This window comes from Oryzias latipes, chromosome 16 (assembly GCF_053564925.1).
Source record: "Oryzias latipes strain Hd-rR chromosome 16, Olatipes_Hd-rR_3.1".
Classification (NCBI taxonomy): domain Eukaryota; kingdom Metazoa; phylum Chordata; class Actinopteri; order Beloniformes; family Adrianichthyidae; genus Oryzias; species Oryzias latipes.
This window is the reverse complement of record NC_136252.1, coordinates 8,782,641-8,801,180: the sequence shown is the minus strand read 5'-3', so window position 1 is coordinate 8,801,180 and position 18,540 is coordinate 8,782,641. Positions and strand designations below refer to the sequence as shown.

General features: G+C 45.5%; 34 non-coding genes and 1 pseudogene across 34 annotated transcripts; all 35 read left to right on the top strand.

Moving 5' to 3' along the window:
* The first annotated feature begins 274 nt into the window (after nucleotides 1-274).
* On the top strand, nucleotides 275-393 carry LOC144985981 (5S ribosomal RNA). Its single transcript, XR_013649811.1, has one exon. It is a non-coding gene; the product is annotated as a 5S ribosomal RNA (ribosomal RNA).
* Nucleotides 394-818: 425 nt separating this feature from the next.
* On the top strand, nucleotides 819-937 carry LOC144985980 (5S ribosomal RNA). The gene has a single exon (XR_013649810.1). It is a non-coding gene; the product is annotated as a 5S ribosomal RNA (ribosomal RNA).
* Nucleotides 938-1,360: 423 nt separating this feature from the next.
* On the top strand, nucleotides 1,361-1,479 carry LOC144984686 (5S ribosomal RNA). Its single transcript, XR_013648509.1, has one exon. It is a non-coding gene; the product is annotated as a 5S ribosomal RNA (ribosomal RNA).
* A 407-nt stretch (nucleotides 1,480-1,886) lies between these two features.
* LOC144984685 (5S ribosomal RNA) lies at nucleotides 1,887-2,005 on the top strand. The gene has a single exon (XR_013648508.1). It is a non-coding gene; the product is annotated as a 5S ribosomal RNA (ribosomal RNA).
* A 407-nt stretch (nucleotides 2,006-2,412) lies between these two features.
* LOC144984684 (5S ribosomal RNA) lies at nucleotides 2,413-2,531 on the top strand. Its single transcript, XR_013648507.1, has one exon. It is a non-coding gene; the product is annotated as a 5S ribosomal RNA (ribosomal RNA).
* A 407-nt stretch (nucleotides 2,532-2,938) lies between these two features.
* LOC144984683 (5S ribosomal RNA) lies at nucleotides 2,939-3,057 on the top strand. The gene has a single exon (XR_013648506.1). It is a non-coding gene; the product is annotated as a 5S ribosomal RNA (ribosomal RNA).
* Nucleotides 3,058-3,464: 407 nt separating this feature from the next.
* LOC144984682 (5S ribosomal RNA) lies at nucleotides 3,465-3,583 on the top strand. The gene has a single exon (XR_013648505.1). It is a non-coding gene; the product is annotated as a 5S ribosomal RNA (ribosomal RNA).
* A 408-nt stretch (nucleotides 3,584-3,991) lies between these two features.
* LOC144984681 (5S ribosomal RNA) lies at nucleotides 3,992-4,110 on the top strand. The gene has a single exon (XR_013648504.1). It is a non-coding gene; the product is annotated as a 5S ribosomal RNA (ribosomal RNA).
* A 407-nt stretch (nucleotides 4,111-4,517) lies between these two features.
* Nucleotides 4,518-4,636, top strand: LOC144984680 (5S ribosomal RNA). The gene has a single exon (XR_013648503.1). It is a non-coding gene; the product is annotated as a 5S ribosomal RNA (ribosomal RNA).
* Nucleotides 4,637-5,043: 407 nt separating this feature from the next.
* Nucleotides 5,044-5,162, top strand: LOC144984679 (5S ribosomal RNA). Its single transcript, XR_013648502.1, has one exon. It is a non-coding gene; the product is annotated as a 5S ribosomal RNA (ribosomal RNA).
* Nucleotides 5,163-5,569: 407 nt separating this feature from the next.
* On the top strand, nucleotides 5,570-5,688 carry LOC144984678 (5S ribosomal RNA). The gene has a single exon (XR_013648501.1). It is a non-coding gene; the product is annotated as a 5S ribosomal RNA (ribosomal RNA).
* A 407-nt stretch (nucleotides 5,689-6,095) lies between these two features.
* On the top strand, nucleotides 6,096-6,214 carry LOC144984676 (5S ribosomal RNA). Its single transcript, XR_013648499.1, has one exon. It is a non-coding gene; the product is annotated as a 5S ribosomal RNA (ribosomal RNA).
* A 407-nt stretch (nucleotides 6,215-6,621) lies between these two features.
* LOC144984675 (5S ribosomal RNA) lies at nucleotides 6,622-6,740 on the top strand. Its single transcript, XR_013648498.1, has one exon. It is a non-coding gene; the product is annotated as a 5S ribosomal RNA (ribosomal RNA).
* A 407-nt stretch (nucleotides 6,741-7,147) lies between these two features.
* LOC144984674 (5S ribosomal RNA) lies at nucleotides 7,148-7,266 on the top strand. Its single transcript, XR_013648497.1, has one exon. It is a non-coding gene; the product is annotated as a 5S ribosomal RNA (ribosomal RNA).
* A 408-nt stretch (nucleotides 7,267-7,674) lies between these two features.
* Nucleotides 7,675-7,793, top strand: LOC144984673 (5S ribosomal RNA). The gene has a single exon (XR_013648496.1). It is a non-coding gene; the product is annotated as a 5S ribosomal RNA (ribosomal RNA).
* Nucleotides 7,794-8,200: 407 nt separating this feature from the next.
* Nucleotides 8,201-8,319, top strand: LOC144984672 (5S ribosomal RNA). Its single transcript, XR_013648495.1, has one exon. It is a non-coding gene; the product is annotated as a 5S ribosomal RNA (ribosomal RNA).
* Nucleotides 8,320-8,726: 407 nt separating this feature from the next.
* Nucleotides 8,727-8,845, top strand: LOC144984671 (5S ribosomal RNA). Its single transcript, XR_013648494.1, has one exon. It is a non-coding gene; the product is annotated as a 5S ribosomal RNA (ribosomal RNA).
* Nucleotides 8,846-9,274: 429 nt separating this feature from the next.
* On the top strand, nucleotides 9,275-9,393 carry LOC144984670 (5S ribosomal RNA). The gene has a single exon (XR_013648493.1). It is a non-coding gene; the product is annotated as a 5S ribosomal RNA (ribosomal RNA).
* Nucleotides 9,394-9,799: 406 nt separating this feature from the next.
* Nucleotides 9,800-9,918, top strand: LOC144984669 (5S ribosomal RNA). Its single transcript, XR_013648492.1, has one exon. It is a non-coding gene; the product is annotated as a 5S ribosomal RNA (ribosomal RNA).
* A 407-nt stretch (nucleotides 9,919-10,325) lies between these two features.
* LOC144985979 (5S ribosomal RNA) lies at nucleotides 10,326-10,444 on the top strand. The gene has a single exon (XR_013649809.1). It is a non-coding gene; the product is annotated as a 5S ribosomal RNA (ribosomal RNA).
* Nucleotides 10,445-10,869: 425 nt separating this feature from the next.
* On the top strand, nucleotides 10,870-10,988 carry LOC144985978 (5S ribosomal RNA). The gene has a single exon (XR_013649808.1). It is a non-coding gene; the product is annotated as a 5S ribosomal RNA (ribosomal RNA).
* Nucleotides 10,989-11,413: 425 nt separating this feature from the next.
* LOC144985977 (5S ribosomal RNA) lies at nucleotides 11,414-11,532 on the top strand. Its single transcript, XR_013649807.1, has one exon. It is a non-coding gene; the product is annotated as a 5S ribosomal RNA (ribosomal RNA).
* Nucleotides 11,533-11,955: 423 nt separating this feature from the next.
* LOC144984668 (5S ribosomal RNA) lies at nucleotides 11,956-12,074 on the top strand. The gene has a single exon (XR_013648491.1). It is a non-coding gene; the product is annotated as a 5S ribosomal RNA (ribosomal RNA).
* Nucleotides 12,075-12,481: 407 nt separating this feature from the next.
* LOC144984667 (5S ribosomal RNA) lies at nucleotides 12,482-12,600 on the top strand. Its single transcript, XR_013648490.1, has one exon. It is a non-coding gene; the product is annotated as a 5S ribosomal RNA (ribosomal RNA).
* A 407-nt stretch (nucleotides 12,601-13,007) lies between these two features.
* On the top strand, nucleotides 13,008-13,126 carry LOC144984665 (5S ribosomal RNA). The gene has a single exon (XR_013648488.1). It is a non-coding gene; the product is annotated as a 5S ribosomal RNA (ribosomal RNA).
* A 407-nt stretch (nucleotides 13,127-13,533) lies between these two features.
* On the top strand, nucleotides 13,534-13,652 carry LOC144984664 (5S ribosomal RNA). The gene has a single exon (XR_013648487.1). It is a non-coding gene; the product is annotated as a 5S ribosomal RNA (ribosomal RNA).
* Nucleotides 13,653-14,059: 407 nt separating this feature from the next.
* On the top strand, nucleotides 14,060-14,178 carry LOC144984663 (5S ribosomal RNA). Its single transcript, XR_013648486.1, has one exon. It is a non-coding gene; the product is annotated as a 5S ribosomal RNA (ribosomal RNA).
* Nucleotides 14,179-14,585: 407 nt separating this feature from the next.
* LOC144984662 (5S ribosomal RNA) lies at nucleotides 14,586-14,704 on the top strand. The gene has a single exon (XR_013648485.1). It is a non-coding gene; the product is annotated as a 5S ribosomal RNA (ribosomal RNA).
* Nucleotides 14,705-15,111: 407 nt separating this feature from the next.
* On the top strand, nucleotides 15,112-15,230 carry LOC144984661 (5S ribosomal RNA). The gene has a single exon (XR_013648484.1). It is a non-coding gene; the product is annotated as a 5S ribosomal RNA (ribosomal RNA).
* A 407-nt stretch (nucleotides 15,231-15,637) lies between these two features.
* Nucleotides 15,638-15,746, top strand: LOC144986233 (5S ribosomal RNA; annotated as a pseudogene).
* Nucleotides 15,747-16,153: 407 nt separating this feature from the next.
* On the top strand, nucleotides 16,154-16,272 carry LOC144984660 (5S ribosomal RNA). Its single transcript, XR_013648483.1, has one exon. It is a non-coding gene; the product is annotated as a 5S ribosomal RNA (ribosomal RNA).
* A 406-nt stretch (nucleotides 16,273-16,678) lies between these two features.
* LOC144984659 (5S ribosomal RNA) lies at nucleotides 16,679-16,797 on the top strand. The gene has a single exon (XR_013648482.1). It is a non-coding gene; the product is annotated as a 5S ribosomal RNA (ribosomal RNA).
* Nucleotides 16,798-17,204: 407 nt separating this feature from the next.
* LOC144984658 (5S ribosomal RNA) lies at nucleotides 17,205-17,323 on the top strand. The gene has a single exon (XR_013648481.1). It is a non-coding gene; the product is annotated as a 5S ribosomal RNA (ribosomal RNA).
* Nucleotides 17,324-17,730: 407 nt separating this feature from the next.
* Nucleotides 17,731-17,849, top strand: LOC144984657 (5S ribosomal RNA). Its single transcript, XR_013648480.1, has one exon. It is a non-coding gene; the product is annotated as a 5S ribosomal RNA (ribosomal RNA).
* A 407-nt stretch (nucleotides 17,850-18,256) lies between these two features.
* On the top strand, nucleotides 18,257-18,375 carry LOC144984656 (5S ribosomal RNA). Its single transcript, XR_013648479.1, has one exon. It is a non-coding gene; the product is annotated as a 5S ribosomal RNA (ribosomal RNA).
* The last annotated feature ends 165 nt before the right edge of the window (nucleotides 18,376-18,540 follow it).

Here is an 18,540-nt window from a genome sequence, read left to right as displayed (position 1 = left end):
ATCAGAATCAAGGTGTCAATGCATAACCTTTAGCCTAATTACACCCACCTGTTATAATGAGCAGATGTTAGCAGTGTTTCTGTTCAGACTTTGTGTGTGTTTAAACCAAGGCTGATTTTGCAGAGGAGAGGTGAAATGGCATGGTTTTTGCAGCAGGTGGGTGTGTCTAATCAGCAGGTGTGTTAATCAGAAGGACACGATGGCATGCTTGGAAGTTTAAGCAGGAAAACTTTGAGATTCACTGGCCAAGAGGCTTTGCTGGACACTGGCAAGTGCTTACGGCCACACCACTCTGGACCCGCCCGATCTCGTCCGATCTCGGAAGCCAATCAGGGTTGGGCCTGGTTAGTACCTGGATGGGAGACCGCTTGGGAATACCAGGTGCTGTAAGTTTTCCATCTTTTCCTCCCAACCAGCAGAGGGTGTTCTTCCAAAATCTGCTTCAAAGTTCACCTAAGGTTTTTTTCTTTTTCTTTTTTTTCTTTTTTTTTTTTTTAATAAACAACTTTTGCCTCATGTAAAGTAATCAGGTAGCTTCAGAGCAATCAGAATCAAGGTGTCAATGCATAACCTTTAGCCTAATTACACCCACCTGTTATAATGAGCAGATGTTAGCAGTGTTTCTGTTCAGACTTTGTGTGTGTTTAAACCAAGGCTGATTTTGCAGAGGAGAGGTGAAATGGCATGGTTTTTGCAGCAGGTGGGTGTGTCTAATCAGCAGGTGTGTTAATCAGAAGGACACGATGGCATGCTTGGAAGTTTAAGCAGGAAAACTTTGAGATTCACTGGCCAAGAGGCTTTGCTGGACACTGGCAAGTGCTTACGGCCACACCACTCTGGACCCGCCCGATCTCGTCCGATCTCGGAAGCCAATCAGGGTTGGGCCTGGTTAGTACCTGGATGGGAGACCGCTTGGGAATACCAGGTGCTGTAAGTTTTCCATCTTTTCCTCCCAACCAGCAGAGGGTGTTCTTCCAAAATCTGCTTCAAAGTTCACCTAAGGTTTTTTTCTTTTTCTTTTTTTTTCTTTTTTTTTTTTTTAATAAACAACTTTTGCCTCATGTAAAGTAATCAGGTAGCTTCAGAGCAATCAGAATCAAGGTGTCAATGCATAACTTTTAGCCTAATTACACCCACCTGTTATAATGAGCAGATGTTAGCAGTGTTTCTGTTCAGACTTTGTGAGTGTAACCAAGGCTGTTTTTGCAGAGGTGAGCTGAAATGGCATGGTTTTTGCAGCAGGTGGGTGTGTCCAATCAGCAGGTGTGTTAATCAGAAGGACACGATGAAATGCCTGGAGCTTTAAGCTGGAAAACTTTGAAATTCGCTGGCCAAGAGGCTTTGCTGGACACTGGCAAGTGCTTACGGCCACACCACTCTGGACCCGCCCGATCTCGTCCGATCTCGGAAGCCAAACAGGGTTGGGCCTGGTTAGTACCTGGATGGGAGACCGCTTGGGAATACCAGGTGCTGTAAGTTTTCCATCTTTTCCTCCCAACCAGCAGAGGGTGTTCTTCCAAAATCTGCTTCAAAGTTCACCTAAGGTTTTTTTTTTTTTTTTTTTAATAAACAACTTTTGCCTCATGTAAAGTAATCAGGTAGCTTCAGAGCAATCAGAATCAAGGTGTCAATGCATAACCTTTAGCCTAATTACACCCACCTGTTACAATGAGCAGATGTTAGCAGTGTTTCTGTTCAGACTTTGTGTGTGTTTAAACCAAGGCTGATTTTGCAGAGGAGAGGTGAAATGGCATGGTTTTTGCAGCAGGTGGGTGTGTCTAGTCAGCAGGTGTGTTAATCAGGAGGACACAATGGCAAGCCTGTAGCTTTAAGCAGGAAAACCTTGAGATTGAGTGGCCAAGAGGCTTTGCTGGACACTGGCAAGTGCTTACGGCCACACCACTCTGGACCCGCCCGATCTCGTCCGATCTCGGAAGCCAAACAGGGTTGGGCCTGGTTAGTACCTGGATGGGAGACCGCTTGGGAATACCAGGTGCTGTAAGTTTTCCATCTTTTCCTCCCAACCAGCAGAGGGTGTTCTTCCAAAATCTGCTTCAAAGTTCACCTAAGGTTTTTTTTTTTTTTTTTTTAATAAACAACTTTTGCCTCATGTAAAGTAATCAGGTAGCTTCAGAGCAATCAGAATCAAGGTGTCAATGCATAACCTTTAGCCTAATTACACCCACCTGTTACAATGAGCAGATGTTAGCAGTGTTTCTGTTCAGACTTTGTGTGTGTTTAAACCAAGGCTGATTTTGCAGAGGAGAGGTGAAATGGCATGGTTTTTGCAGCAGGTGGGTGTGTCTAGTCAGCAGGTGTGTTAATCAGGAGGACACAATGGCAAGCCTGTAGCTTTAAGCAGGAAAACCTTGAGATTGAGTGGCCAAGAGGCTTTGCTGGACACTGGCAAGTGCTTACGGCCACACCACTCTGGACCCGCCCGATCTCGTCCGATCTCGGAAGCCAAACAGGGTTGGGCCTGGTTAGTACCTGGATGGGAGACCGCTTGGGAATACCAGGTGCTGTAAGTTTTCCATCTTTTCCTCCCAACCAGCAGAGGGTGTTCTTCCAAAATCTGCTTCAAAGTTCACCTAAGGTTTTTTTTTTTTTTTTTTTAATAAACAACTTTTGCCTCATGTAAAGTAATCAGGTAGCTTCAGAGCAATCAGAATCAAGGTGTCAATGCATAACCTTTAGCCTAATTACACCCACCTGTTACAATGAGCAGATGTTAGCAGTGTTTCTGTTCAGACTTTGTGTGTGTTTAAACCAAGGCTGATTTTGCAGAGGAGAGGTGAAATGGCATGGTTTTTGCAGCAGGTGGGTGTGTCTAGTCAGCAGGTGTGTTAATCAGGAGGACACAATGGCAAGCCTGTAGCTTTAAGCAGGAAAACCTTGAGATTGAGTGGCCAAGAGGCTTTGCTGGACACTGGCAAGTGCTTACGGCCACACCACTCTGGACCCGCCCGATCTCGTCCGATCTCGGAAGCCAAACAGGGTTGGGCCTGGTTAGTACCTGGATGGGAGACCGCTTGGGAATACCAGGTGCTGTAAGTTTTCCATCTTTTCCTCCCAACCAGCAGAGGGTGTTCTTCCAAAATCTGCTTCAAAGTTCACCTAAGGTTTTTTTTTTTTTTTTTTTAATAAACAACTTTTGCCTCATGTAAAGTAATCAGGTAGCTTCAGAGCAATCAGAATCAAGGTGTCAATGCATAACCTTTAGCCTAATTACACCCACCTGTTACAATGAGCAGATGTTAGCAGTGTTTCTGTTCAGACTTTGTGTGTGTTTAAACCAAGGCTGATTTTGCAGAGGAGAGGTGAAATGGCATGGTTTTTGCAGCAGGTGGGTGTGTCTAGTCAGCAGGTGTGTTAATCAGGAGGACACAATGGCAAGCCTGTAGCTTTAAGCAGGAAAACCTTGAGATTGAGTGGCCAAGAGGCTTTGCTGGACACTGGCAAGTGCTTACGGCCACACCACTCTGGACCCGCCCGATCTCGTCCGATCTCGGAAGCCAAACAGGGTTGGGCCTGGTTAGTACCTGGATGGGAGACCGCTTGGGAATACCAGGTGCTGTAAGTTTTCCATCTTTTCCTCCCAACCAGCAGAGGGTGTTCTTCCAAAATCTGCTTCAAAGTTCACCTAAGGTTTTTTTTTTTTTTTTTTTTAATAAACAACTTTTGCCTCATGTAAAGTAATCAGGTAGCTTCAGAGCAATCAGAATCAAGGTGTCAATGCATAACCTTTAGCCTAATTACACCCACCTGTTACAATGAGCAGATGTTAGCAGTGTTTCTGTTCAGACTTTGTGTGTGTTTAAACCAAGGCTGATTTTGCAGAGGAGAGGTGAAATGGCATGGTTTTTGCAGCAGGTGGGTGTGTCTAGTCAGCAGGTGTGTTAATCAGGAGGACACAATGGCAAGCCTGTAGCTTTAAGCAGGAAAACCTTGAGATTGAGTGGCCAAGAGGCTTTGCTGGACACTGGCAAGTGCTTACGGCCACACCACTCTGGACCCGCCCGATCTCGTCCGATCTCGGAAGCCAAACAGGGTTGGGCCTGGTTAGTACCTGGATGGGAGACCGCTTGGGAATACCAGGTGCTGTAAGTTTTCCATCTTTTCCTCCCAACCAGCAGAGGGTGTTCTTCCAAAATCTGCTTCAAAGTTCACCTAAGGTTTTTTTTTTTTTTTTTTTAATAAACAACTTTTGCCTCATGTAAAGTAATCAGGTAGCTTCAGAGCAATCAGAATCAAGGTGTCAATGCATAACCTTTAGCCTAATTACACCCACCTGTTACAATGAGCAGATGTTAGCAGTGTTTCTGTTCAGACTTTGTGTGTGTTTAAACCAAGGCTGATTTTGCAGAGGAGAGGTGAAATGGCATGGTTTTTGCAGCAGGTGGGTGTGTCTAGTCAGCAGGTGTGTTAATCAGGAGGACACAATGGCAAGCCTGTAGCTTTAAGCAGGAAAACCTTGAGATTGAGTGGCCAAGAGGCTTTGCTGGACACTGGCAAGTGCTTACGGCCACACCACTCTGGACCCGCCCGATCTCGTCCGATCTCGGAAGCCAAACAGGGTTGGGCCTGGTTAGTACCTGGATGGGAGACCGCTTGGGAATACCAGGTGCTGTAAGTTTTCCATCTTTTCCTCCCAACCAGCAGAGGGTGTTCTTCCAAAATCTGCTTCAAAGTTCACCTAAGGTTTTTTTTTTTTTTTTTTTAATAAACAACTTTTGCCTCATGTAAAGTAATCAGGTAGCTTCAGAGCAATCAGAATCAAGGTGTCAATGCATAACCTTTAGCCTAATTACACCCACCTGTTACAATGAGCAGATGTTAGCAGTGTTTCTGTTCAGACTTTGTGTGTGTTTAAACCAAGGCTGATTTTGCAGAGGAGAGGTGAAATGGCATGGTTTTTGCAGCAGGTGGGTGTGTCTAGTCAGCAGGTGTGTTAATCAGGAGGACACAATGGCAAGCCTGTAGCTTTAAGCAGGAAAACCTTGAGATTGAGTGGCCAAGAGGCTTTGCTGGACACTGGCAAGTGCTTACGGCCACACCACTCTGGACCCGCCCGATCTCGTCCGATCTCGGAAGCCAAACAGGGTTGGGCCTGGTTAGTACCTGGATGGGAGACCGCTTGGGAATACCAGGTGCTGTAAGTTTTCCATCTTTTCCTCCCAACCAGCAGAGGGTGTTCTTCCAAAATCTGCTTCAAAGTTCACCTAAGGTTTTTTTTTTTTTTTTTTTAATAAACAACTTTTGCCTCATGTAAAGTAATCAGGTAGCTTCAGAGCAATCAGAATCAAGGTGTCAATGCATAACCTTTAGCCTAATTACACCCACCTGTTACAATGAGCAGATGTTAGCAGTGTTTCTGTTCAGACTTTGTGTGTGTTTAAACCAAGGCTGATTTTGCAGAGGAGAGGTGAAATGGCATGGTTTTTGCAGCAGGTGGGTGTGTCTAGTCAGCAGGTGTGTTAATCAGGAGGACACAATGGCAAGCCTGTAGCTTTAAGCAGGAAAACCTTGAGATTGAGTGGCCAAGAGGCTTTGCTGGACACTGGCAAGTGCTTACGGCCACACCACTCTGGACCCGCCCGATCTCGTCCGATCTCGGAAGCCAAACAGGGTTGGGCCTGGTTAGTACCTGGATGGGAGACCGCTTGGGAATACCAGGTGCTGTAAGTTTTCCATCTTTTCCTCCCAACCAGCAGAGGGTGTTCTTCCAAAATCTGCTTCAAAGTTCACCTAAGGTTTTTTTTTTTTTTTTTTTAATAAACAACTTTTGCCTCATGTAAAGTAATCAGGTAGCTTCAGAGCAATCAGAATCAAGGTGTCAATGCATAACCTTTAGCCTAATTACACCCACCTGTTACAATGAGCAGATGTTAGCAGTGTTTCTGTTCAGACTTTGTGTGTGTTTAAACCAAGGCTGATTTTGCAGAGGAGAGGTGAAATGGCATGGTTTTTGCAGCAGGTGGGTGTGTCTAGTCAGCAGGTGTGTTAATCAGGAGGACACAATGGCAAGCCTGTAGCTTTAAGCAGGAAAACCTTGAGATTGAGTGGCCAAGAGGCTTTGCTGGACACTGGCAAGTGCTTACGGCCACACCACTCTGGACCCGCCCGATCTCGTCCGATCTCGGAAGCCAAACAGGGTTGGGCCTGGTTAGTACCTGGATGGGAGACCGCTTGGGAATACCAGGTGCTGTAAGTTTTCCATCTTTTCCTCCCAACCAGCAGAGGGTGTTCTTCCAAAATCTGCTTCAAAGTTCACCTAAGGTTTTTTTTTTTTTTTTTTTAATAAACAACTTTTGCCTCATGTAAAGTAATCAGGTAGCTTCAGAGCAATCAGAATCAAGGTGTCAATGCATAACCTTTAGCCTAATTACACCCACCTGTTACAATGAGCAGATGTTAGCAGTGTTTCTGTTCAGACTTTGTGTGTGTTTAAACCAAGGCTGATTTTGCAGAGGAGAGGTGAAATGGCATGGTTTTTGCAGCAGGTGGGTGTGTCTAGTCAGCAGGTGTGTTAATCAGGAGGACACAATGGCAAGCCTGTAGCTTTAAGCAGGAAAACCTTGAGATTGAGTGGCCAAGAGGCTTTGCTGGACACTGGCAAGTGCTTACGGCCACACCACTCTGGACCCGCCCGATCTCGTCCGATCTCGGAAGCCAAACAGGGTTGGGCCTGGTTAGTACCTGGATGGGAGACCGCTTGGGAATACCAGGTGCTGTAAGTTTTCCATCTTTTCCTCCCAACCAGCAGAGGGTGTTCTTCCAAAATCTGCTTCAAAGTTCACCTAAGGTTTTTTTTTTTTTTTTTTTAATAAACAACTTTTGCCTCATGTAAAGTAATCAGGTAGCTTCAGAGCAATCAGAATCAAGGTGTCAATGCATAACCTTTAGCCTAATTACACCCACCTGTTACAATGAGCAGATGTTAGCAGTGTTTCTGTTCAGACTTTGTGTGTGTTTAAACCAAGGCTGATTTTGCAGAGGAGAGGTGAAATGGCATGGTTTTTGCAGCAGGTGGGTGTGTCTAGTCAGCAGGTGTGTTAATCAGGAGGACACAATGGCAAGCCTGTAGCTTTAAGCAGGAAAACCTTGAGATTGAGTGGCCAAGAGGCTTTGCTGGACACTGGCAAGTGCTTACGGCCACACCACTCTGGACCCGCCCGATCTCGTCCGATCTCGGAAGCCAAACAGGGTTGGGCCTGGTTAGTACCTGGATGGGAGACCGCTTGGGAATACCAGGTGCTGTAAGTTTTCCATCTTTTCCTCCCAACCAGCAGAGGGTGTTCTTCCAAAATCTGCTTCAAAGTTCACCTAAGGTTTTTTTTTTTTTTTTTTTTAATAAACAACTTTTGCCTCATGTAAAGTAATCAGGTAGCTTCAGAGCAATCAGAATCAAGGTGTCAATGCATAACCTTTAGCCTAATTACACCCACCTGTTACAATGAGCAGATGTTAGCAGTGTTTCTGTTCAGACTTTGTGTGTGTTTAAACCAAGGCTGATTTTGCAGAGGAGAGGTGAAATGGCATGGTTTTTGCAGCAGGTGGGTGTGTCTAGTCAGCAGGTGTGTTAATCAGGAGGACACAATGGCAAGCCTGTAGCTTTAAGCAGGAAAACCTTGAGATTGAGTGGCCAAGAGGCTTTGCTGGACACTGGCAAGTGCTTACGGCCACACCACTCTGGACCCGCCCGATCTCGTCCGATCTCGGAAGCCAAACAGGGTTGGGCCTGGTTAGTACCTGGATGGGAGACCGCTTGGGAATACCAGGTGCTGTAAGTTTTCCATCTTTTCCTCCCAACCAGCAGAGGGTGTTCTTCCAAAATCTGCTTCAAAGTTCACCTAAGGTTTTTTTTTTTTTTTTTTTAATAAACAACTTTTGCCTCATGTAAAGTAATCAGGTAGCTTCAGAGCAATCAGAATCAAGGTGTCAATGCATAACCTTTAGCCTAATTACACCCACCTGTTACAATGAGCAGATGTTAGCAGTGTTTCTGTTCAGACTTTGTGTGTGTTTAAACCAAGGCTGATTTTGCAGAGGAGAGGTGAAATGGCATGGTTTTTGCAGCAGGTGGGTGTGTCTAGTCAGCAGGTGTGTTAATCAGGAGGACACAATGGCAAGCCTGTAGCTTTAAGCAGGAAAACCTTGAGATTGAGTGGCCAAGAGGCTTTGCTGGACACTGGCAAGTGCTTACGGCCACACCACTCTGGACCCGCCCGATCTCGTCCGATCTCGGAAGCCAAACAGGGTTGGGCCTGGTTAGTACCTGGATGGGAGACCGCTTGGGAATACCAGGTGCTGTAAGTTTTCCATCTTTTCCTCCCAACCAGCAGAGGGTGTTCTTCCAAAATCTGCTTCAAAGTTCACCTAAGGTTTTTTTTTTTTTTTTTTTAATAAACAACTTTTGCCTCATGTAAAGTAATCAGGTAGCTTCAGAGCAATCAGAATCAAGGTGTCAATGCATAACCTTTAGCCTAATTACACCCACCTGTTACAATGAGCAGATGTTAGCAGTGTTTCTGTTCAGACTTTGTGTGTGTTTAAACCAAGGCTGATTTTGCAGAGGAGAGGTGAAATGGCATGGTTTTTGCAGCAGGTGGGTGTGTCTAGTCAGCAGGTGTGTTAATCAGGAGGACACAATGGCAAGCCTGTAGCTTTAAGCAGGAAAACCTTGAGATTGAGTGGCCAAGAGGCTTTGCTGGACACTGGCAAGTGCTTACGGCCACACCACTCTGGACCCGCCCGATCTCGTCCGATCTCGGAAGCCAAACAGGGTTGGGCCTGGTTAGTACCTGGATGGGAGACCGCTTGGGAATACCAGGTGCTGTAAGTTTTCCATCTCTTCCTCCCAACCAGCAGAGGGTGTTCTTCCAAAATCTGCTTCAAAGTTCACCTAAGGTTTTTTTCTTTTTCTTTTTCTTTTTTTTTTTTTTTTTTTTTAATAAACAACTTTTGCCTCATGTAAAGTAATCAGGTAGCTTCAGAGCAATCAGAATCAAGGTGTCAATGCATAACCTTTAGCCTAATTACACCCACCTGTTACAATGAGCAGATGTTAGCAGTGTTTCTGTTCAGACTTTGTGTGTGTTTAAACCAAGGCTGATTTTGCAGAGGAGAGGTGAAATGGCATGGTTTTTGCAGCAGGTGGGTGTGTCTAGTCAGCAGGTGTGTTAATCAGGAGGACACAATGGCAAGCCTGTAGCTTTAAGCAGGAAAACCTTGAGATTGAGTGGCCAAGAGGCTTTGCTGGACACTGGCAAGTGCTTACGGCCACACCACTCTGGACCCGCCCGATCTCGTCCGATCTCGGAAGCCAAACAGGGTTGGGCCTGGTTAGTACCTGGATGGGAGACCGCTTGGGAATACCAGGTGCTGTAAGTTTTCCATCTTTTCCTCCCAACCAGCAGAGGGTGTTCTTCCAAAATCTGCTTCAAAGTTCACCTAAGGTTTTTTTTTTTTTTTTTTAATAAACAACTTTTGCCTCATGTAAAGTAATCAGGTAGCTTCAGAGCAATCAGAATCAAGGTGTCAATGCATAACCTTTAGCCTAATTACACCCACCTGTTACAATGAGCAGATGTTAGCAGTGTTTCTGTTCAGACTTTGTGTGTGTTTAAACCAAGGCTGATTTTGCAGAGGAGAGGTGAAATGGCATGGTTTTTGCAGCAGGTGGGTGTGTCTAGTCAGCAGGTGTGTTAATCAGGAGGACACAATGGCAAGCCTGTAGCTTTAAGCAGGAAAACCTTGAGATTGAGTGGCCAAGAGGCTTTGCTGGACACTGGCAAGTGCTTACGGCCACACCACTCTGGACCCGCCCGATCTCGTCCGATCTCGGAAGCCAAACAGGGTTGGGCCTGGTTAGTACCTGGATGGGAGACCGCTTGGGAATACCAGGTGCTGTAAGTTTTCCATCTTTTCCTCCCAACCAGCAGAGGGTGTTCTTCCAAAATCTGCTTCAAAGTTCACCTAAGGTTTTTTTTTTTTTTTTTTTAATAAACAACTTTTGCCTCATGTAAAGTAATCAGGTAGCTTCAGAGCAATCAGAATCAAGGTGTCAATGCATAACCTTTAGCCTAATTACACCCACCTGTTATAATGAGCAGATGTTAGCAGTGTTTCTGTTCAGACTTTGTGTGTGTTTAAACCAAGGCTGATTTTGCAGAGGTGAGCTGAAATGGCATGGTTTTTGCAGCAGGTGGGTGTGTCTAATCAGCAGGTGTGTTAATCAGAAGGACACGATGGCATGCTTGGAAGTTTAAGCAGGAAAACTTTGAGATTCACTGGCCAAGAGGCTTTGCTGGACACTGGCAAGTGCTTACGGCCACACCACTCTGGACCCGCCCGATCTCGTCCGATCTCGGAAGCCAATCAGGGTTGGGCCTGGTTAGTACCTGGATGGGAGACCGCTTGGGAATACCAGGTGCTGTAAGTTTTCCATCTTTTCCTCCCAACCAGCAGAGGGTGTTCTTCCAAAATCTGCTTCAAAGTTCACCTAAGGTTTTTTTCTTTTTCTTTTTTTTCTTTTTTTTTTTTTTAATAAACAACTTTTGCCTCATGTAAAGTAATCAGGTAGCTTCAGAGCAATCAGAATCAAGGTGTCAATGCATAACCTTTAGCCTAATTACACCCACCTGTTATAATGAGCAGATGTTAGCAGTGTTTCTGTTCAGACTTTGTGTGTGTTTAAACCAAGGCTGATTTTGCAGAGGAGAGGTGAAATGGCATGGTTTTTGCAGCAGGTGGGTGTGTCTAATCAGCAGGTGTGTTAATCAGAAGGACACGATGGCATGCTTGGAAGTTTAAGCAGGAAAACTTTGAGATTCACTGGCCAAGAGGCTTTGCTGGACACTGGCAAGTGCTTACGGCCACACCACTCTGGACCCGCCCGATCTCGTCCGATCTCGGAAGCCAATCAGGGTTGGGCCTGGTTAGTACCTGGATGGGAGACCGCTTGGGAATACCAGGTGCTGTAAGTTTTCCATCTTTTCCTCCCAACCAGCAGAGGGTGTTCTTCCAAAATCTGCTTCAAAGTTCACCTAAGGTTTTTTTCTTTTTCTTTTTTTTCTTTTTTTTTTTTTTAATAAACAACTTTTGCCTCATGTAAAGTAATCAGGTAGCTTCAGAGCAATCAGAATCAAGGTGTCAATGCATAACCTTTAGCCTAATTACACCCACCTGTTATAATGAGCAGATGTTAGCAGTGTTTCTGTTCAGACTTTGTGTGTGTTTAAACCAAGGCTGATTTTGCAGAGGAGAGGTGAAATGGCATGGTTTTTGCAGCAGGTGGGTGTGTCTAATCAGCAGGTGTGTTAATCAGAAGGACACGATGGCATGCTTGGAAGTTTAAGCAGGAAAACTTTGAGATTCACTGGCCAAGAGGCTTTGCTGGACACTGGCAAGTGCTTACGGCCACACCACTCTGGACCCGCCCGATCTCGTCCGATCTCGGAAGCCAATCAGGGTTGGGCCTGGTTAGTACCTGGATGGGAGACCGCTTGGGAATACCAGGTGCTGTAAGTTTTCCATCTTTTCCTCCCAACCAGCAGAGGGTGTTCTTCCAAAATCTGCTTCAAAGTTCACCTAAGGTTTTTTTCTTTTTCTTTTTTTTTCTTTTTTTTTTTTTTAATAAACAACTTTTGCCTCATGTAAAGTAATCAGGTAGCTTCAGAGCAATCAGAATCAAGGTGTCAATGCATAACTTTTAGCCTAATTACACCCACCTGTTATAATGAGCAGATGTTAGCAGTGTTTCTGTTCAGACTTTGTGAGTGTAACCAAGGCTGTTTTTGCAGAGGTGAGCTGAAATGGCATGGTTTTTGCAGCAGGTGGGTGTGTCCAATCAGCAGGTGTGTTAATCAGAAGGACACGATGAAATGCCTGGAGCTTTAAGCTGGAAAACTTTGAAATTCGCTGGCCAAGAGGCTTTGCTGGACACTGGCAAGTGCTTACGGCCACACCACTCTGGACCCGCCCGATCTCGTCCGATCTCGGAAGCCAAACAGGGTTGGGCCTGGTTAGTACCTGGATGGGAGACCGCTTGGGAATACCAGGTGCTGTAAGTTTTCCATCTTTTCCTCCCAACCAGCAGAGGGTGTTCTTCCAAAATCTGCTTCAAAGTTCACCTAAGGTTTTTTTTTTTTTTTTTTTAATAAACAACTTTTGCCTCATGTAAAGTAATCAGGTAGCTTCAGAGCAATCAGAATCAAGGTGTCAATGCATAACCTTTAGCCTAATTACACCCACCTGTTACAATGAGCAGATGTTAGCAGTGTTTCTGTTCAGACTTTGTGTGTGTTTAAACCAAGGCTGATTTTGCAGAGGAGAGGTGAAATGGCATGGTTTTTGCAGCAGGTGGGTGTGTCTAGTCAGCAGGTGTGTTAATCAGGAGGACACAATGGCAAGCCTGTAGCTTTAAGCAGGAAAACCTTGAGATTGAGTGGCCAAGAGGCTTTGCTGGACACTGGCAAGTGCTTACGGCCACACCACTCTGGACCCGCCCGATCTCGTCCGATCTCGGAAGCCAAACAGGGTTGGGCCTGGTTAGTACCTGGATGGGAGACCGCTTGGGAATACCAGGTGCTGTAAGTTTTCCATCTTTTCCTCCCAACCAGCAGAGGGTGTTCTTCCAAAATCTGCTTCAAAGTTCACCTAAGGTTTTTTTTTTTTTTTTTTTAATAAACAACTTTTGCCTCATGTAAAGTAATCAGGTAGCTTCAGAGCAATCAGAATCAAGGTGTCAATGCATAACCTTTAGCCTAATTACACCCACCTGTTACAATGAGCAGATGTTAGCAGTGTTTCTGTTCAGACTTTGTGTGTGTTTAAACCAAGGCTGATTTTGCAGAGGAGAGGTGAAATGGCATGGTTTTTGCAGCAGGTGGGTGTGTCTAGTCAGCAGGTGTGTTAATCAGGAGGACACAATGGCAAGCCTGTAGCTTTAAGCAGGAAAACCTTGAGATTGAGTGGCCAAGAGGCTTTGCTGGACACTGGCAAGTGCTTACGGCCACACCACTCTGGACCCGCCCGATCTCGTCCGATCTCGGAAGCCAAACAGGGTTGGGCCTGGTTAGTACCTGGATGGGAGACCGCTTGGGAATACCAGGTGCTGTAAGTTTTCCATCTTTTCCTCCCAACCAGCAGAGGGTGTTCTTCCAAAATCTGCTTCAAAGTTCACCTAAGGTTTTTTTTTTTTTTTTTTTAATAAACAACTTTTGCCTCATGTAAAGTAATCAGGTAGCTTCAGAGCAATCAGAATCAAGGTGTCAATGCATAACCTTTAGCCTAATTACACCCACCTGTTACAATGAGCAGATGTTAGCAGTGTTTCTGTTCAGACTTTGTGTGTGTTTAAACCAAGGCTGATTTTGCAGAGGAGAGGTGAAATGGCATGGTTTTTGCAGCAGGTGGGTGTGTCTAGTCAGCAGGTGTGTTAATCAGGAGGACACAATGGCAAGCCTGTAGCTTTAAGCAGGAAAACCTTGAGATTGAGTGGCCAAGAGGCTTTGCTGGACACTGGCAAGTGCTTACGGCCACACCACTCTGGACCCGCCCGATCTCGTCCGATCTCGGAAGCCAAACAGGGTTGGGCCTGGTTAGTACCTGGATGGGAGACCGCTTGGGAATACCAGGTGCTGTAAGTTTTCCATCTTTTCCTCCCAACCAGCAGAGGGTGTTCTTCCAAAATCTGCTTCAAAGTTCACCTAAGGTTTTTTTTTTTTTTTTTTTAATAAACAACTTTTGCCTCATGTAAAGTAATCAGGTAGCTTCAGAGCAATCAGAATCAAGGTGTCAATGCATAACCTTTAGCCTAATTACACCCACCTGTTACAATGAGCAGATGTTAGCAGTGTTTCTGTTCAGACTTTGTGTGTGTTTAAACCAAGGCTGATTTTGCAGAGGAGAGGTGAAATGGCATGGTTTTTGCAGCAGGTGGGTGTGTCTAGTCAGCAGGTGTGTTAATCAGGAGGACACAATGGCAAGCCTGTAGCTTTAAGCAGGAAAACCTTGAGATTGAGTGGCCAAGAGGCTTTGCTGGACACTGGCAAGTGCTTACGGCCACACCACTCTGGACCCGCCCGATCTCGTCCGATCTCGGAAGCCAAACAGGGTTGGGCCTGGTTAGTACCTGGATGGGAGACCGCTTGGGAATACCAGGTGCTGTAAGTTTTCCATCTTTTCCTCCCAACCAGCAGAGGGTGTTCTTCCAAAATCTGCTTCAAAGTTCACCTAAGGTTTTTTTTTTTTTTTTTTTAATAAACAACTTTTGCCTCATGTAAAGTAATCAGGTAGCTTCAGAGCAATCAGAATCAAGGTGTCAATGCATAACCTTTAGCCTAATTACACCCACCTGTTACAATGAGCAGATGTTAGCAGTGTTTCTGTTCAGACTTTGTGTGTGTTTAAACCAAGGCTGATTTTGCAGAGGAGAGGTGAAATGGCATGGTTTTTGCAGCAGGTGGGTGTGTCTAGTCAGCAGGTGTGTTAATCAGGAGGACACAATGGCAAGCCTGTAGCTTTAAGCAGGAAAACCTTGAGATTGAGTGGCCAAGAGGCTTTGCTGGACACTGGCAAGTGCTTACGGCCACACCACTCTGGACCCGCCCGATCTCGTCCGATCTCGGAAGCCAAACAGGGTTGGGCCTGGTTAGTACCTGGATGGGAGACCGCTTGGGAATACCAGGTGCTGTAAGTTTTCCATCTTTTCCTCCCAACCAGCAGAGGGTGTTCTTCCAAAATCTGCTTCAAAGTTCACCTAAGGTTTTTTTTTTTTTTTTTTTAATAAACAACTTTTGCCTCATGTAAAGTAATCAGGTAGCTTCAGAGCAATCAGAATCAAGGTGTCAATGCATAACCTTTAGCCTAATTACACCCACCTGTTACAATGAGCAGATGTTAGCAGTGTTTCTGTTCAGACTTTGTGTGTGTTTAAACCAAGGCTGATTTTGCAGAGGAGAGGTGAAATGGCATGGTTTTTGCAGCAGGTGGGTGTGTCTAGTCAGCAGGTGTGTTAATCAGGAGGACACAATGGCAAGCCTGTAGCTTTAAGCAGGAAAACCTTGAGATTGAGTGGCCAAGAGGCTTTGCTGGACACTGGCAAGTGCTTACGGCCACACCACTCTGGACCCGCCCGATCTCGTCCGATCTCGGAAGCCAAACAGGGTTGGGCCTGGTTAGTACCTGGATGGGAGACCGCTTGGGAATACCAGGTGCTGTAAGTTTTCCATCTTTTCCTCCCAACCAGCAGAGGGTGTTCTTCCAAAATCTGCTTCAAAGTTCACCTAAGGTTTTTTTTTTTTTTTTTTTAATAAACAACTTTTGCCTCATGTAAAGTAATCAGGTAGCTTCAGAGCAATCAGAATCAAGGTGTCAATGCATAACCTTTAGCCTAATTACACCCACCTGTTACAATGAGCAGATGTTAGCAGTGTTTCTGTTCAGACTTTGTGTGTGTTTAAACCAAGGCTGATTTTGCAGAGGAGAGGTGAAATGGCATGGTTTTTGCAGCAGGTGGGTGTGTCTAGTCAGCAGGTGTGTTAATCAGGAGGACACAATGGCAAGCCTGTAGCTTTAAGCAGGAAAACCTTGAGATTGAGTGGCCAAGAGGCTTTGCTGGACACTGGCAAGTGCTTACGGCCACACCACTCTGGACCCGCCCGATCTCGGAAGCCAAACAGGGTTGGGCCTGGTTAGTACCTGGATGGGAGACCGCTTGGGAATACCAGGTGCTGTAAGTTTTCCATCTTTTCCTCCCAACCAGCAGAGGGTGTTCTTCCAAAATCTGCTTCAAAGTTCACCTAAGGTTTTTTTTTTTTTTTTTTTAATAAACAACTTTTGCCTCATGTAAAGTAATCAGGTAGCTTCAGAGCAATCAGAATCAAGGTGTCAATGCATAACCTTTAGCCTAATTACACCCACCTGTTACAATGAGCAGATGTTAGCAGTGTTTCTGTTCAGACTTTGTGTGTGTTTAAACCAAGGCTGATTTTGCAGAGGAGAGGTGAAATGGCATGGTTTTTGCAGCAGGTGGGTGTGTCTAGTCAGCAGGTGTGTTAATCAGGAGGACACAATGGCAAGCCTGTAGCTTTAAGCAGGAAAACCTTGAGATTGAGTGGCCAAGAGGCTTTGCTGGACACTGGCAAGTGCTTACGGCCACACCACTCTGGACCCGCCCGATCTCGTCCGATCTCGGAAGCCAAACAGGGTTGGGCCTGGTTAGTACCTGGATGGGAGACCGCTTGGGAATACCAGGTGCTGTAAGTTTTCCATCTTTTCCTCCCAACCAGCAGAGGGTGTTCTTCCAAAATCTGCTTCAAAGTTCACCTAAGGTTTTTTTTTTTTTTTTTTAATAAACAACTTTTGCCTCATGTAAAGTAATCAGGTAGCTTCAGAGCAATCAGAATCAAGGTGTCAATGCATAACCTTTAGCCTAATTACACCCACCTGTTACAATGAGCAGATGTTAGCAGTGTTTCTGTTCAGACTTTGTGTGTGTTTAAACCAAGGCTGATTTTGCAGAGGAGAGGTGAAATGGCATGGTTTTTGCAGCAGGTGGGTGTGTCTAGTCAGCAGGTGTGTTAATCAGGAGGACACAATGGCAAGCCTGTAGCTTTAAGCAGGAAAACCTTGAGATTGAGTGGCCAAGAGGCTTTGCTGGACACTGGCAAGTGCTTACGGCCACACCACTCTGGACCCGCCCGATCTCGTCCGATCTCGGAAGCCAAACAGGGTTGGGCCTGGTTAGTACCTGGATGGGAGACCGCTTGGGAATACCAGGTGCTGTAAGTTTTCCATCTTTTCCTCCCAACCAGCAGAGGGTGTTCTTCCAAAATCTGCTTCAAAGTTCACCTAAGGTTTTTTTTTTTTTTTTTTTAATAAACAACTTTTGCCTCATGTAAAGTAATCAGGTAGCTTCAGAGCAATCAGAATCAAGGTGTCAATGCATAACCTTTAGCCTAATTACACCCACCTGTTACAATGAGCAGATGTTAGCAGTGTTTCTGTTCAGACTTTGTGTGTGTTTAAACCAAGGCTGATTTTGCAGAGGAGAGGTGAAATGGCATGGTTTTTGCAGCAGGTGGGTGTGTCTAGTCAGCAGGTGTGTTAATCAGGAGGACACAATGGCAAGCCTGTAGCTTTAAGCAGGAAAACCTTGAGATTGAGTGGCCAAGAGGCTTTGCTGGACACTGGCAAGTGCTTACGGCCACACCACTCTGGACCCGCCCGATCTCGTCCGATCTCGGAAGCCAAACAGGGTTGGGCCTGGTTAGTACCTGGATGGGAGACCGCTTGGGAATACCAGGTGCTGTAAGTTTTCCATCTTTTCCTCCCAACCAGCAGAGGGTGTTCTTCCAAAATCTGCTTCAAAGTTCACCTAAGGTTTTTTTTTTTTTTTTTTTAATAAACAACTTTTGCCTCATGTAAAGTAATCAGGTAGCTTCAGAGCAATCAGAATCAAGGTGTCAATGCATAACCTTTAGCCTAATTACACCCACCTGTTACAATGAGCAGATGTTAGCAGTGTTTCTGTTCAGACTTTGTGTGTGTTTAAACCAAGGCTGATTTTGCAGAGGAGAGGTGAAATGGCATGGTTTTTGCAGCAGGTGGGTGTGTCTAGTCAGCAGGTGTGTTAATCAGGAGGACACAATGGCAAGCCTGTAGCTTTAAGCAGGAAAACCTTGAGATTGAGTGGCCAAGAGGCTTTGCTGGACACTGGCAAGTGCTTACGGCCACACCACTCTGGACCCGCCCGATCTCGTCCGATCTCGGAAGCCAAACAGGGTTGGGCCTGGTTAGTACCTGGATGGGAGACCGCTTGGGAATACCAGGTGCTGTAAGTTTTCCATCTTTTCCTCCCAACCAGCAGAGGGTGTTCTTCCAAAATCTGCTTCAAAGTTCACCTAAGGTTTTTTTTTTTTTTTTTTTAATAAACAACTTTTGCCTCATGTAAAGTAATCAGGTAGCTTCAGAGCAATCAGAATCAAGGTGTCAATGCATAACCTTTAGCCTAATTACACCCACCTGTTACAATGAGCAGATGTTAGCAGTGTTTCTGTTCAGACTTTGTGTGTGTTTAAACCAAGGCTGATTTTGCAGAGGAGAGGTGAAATGGCATGGTTTTTGCAGCAGGTGGGTGTGTCTAGTCAGCAGGTGTGTTAATCAGGAGGACACAATGGCAAGCCTGTAGCTTTAAGCAGGAAAACCTTGAGATTGAGTGGCCAAGAGGCTTTGCTGGACACTGGCAAGTGCTTACGGCCACACCACTCTGGACCCGCCCGATCTCGTCCGATCTCGGAAGCCAAACAGGGTTGGGCCTGGTTAGTACCTGGATGGGAGACCGCTTGGGAATACCAGGTGCTGTAAGTTTTCCATCTTTTCCTCCCAACCAGCAGAGGGTGTTCTTCCAAAATCTGCTTCAAAGTTCACCTAAGGTTTTTTTTTTTTTTTTTTTAATAAACAACTTTTGCCTCATGTAAAGTAATCAGGTAGCTTCAGAGCAATCAGAATCAAGGTGTCAATGCATAACCTTTA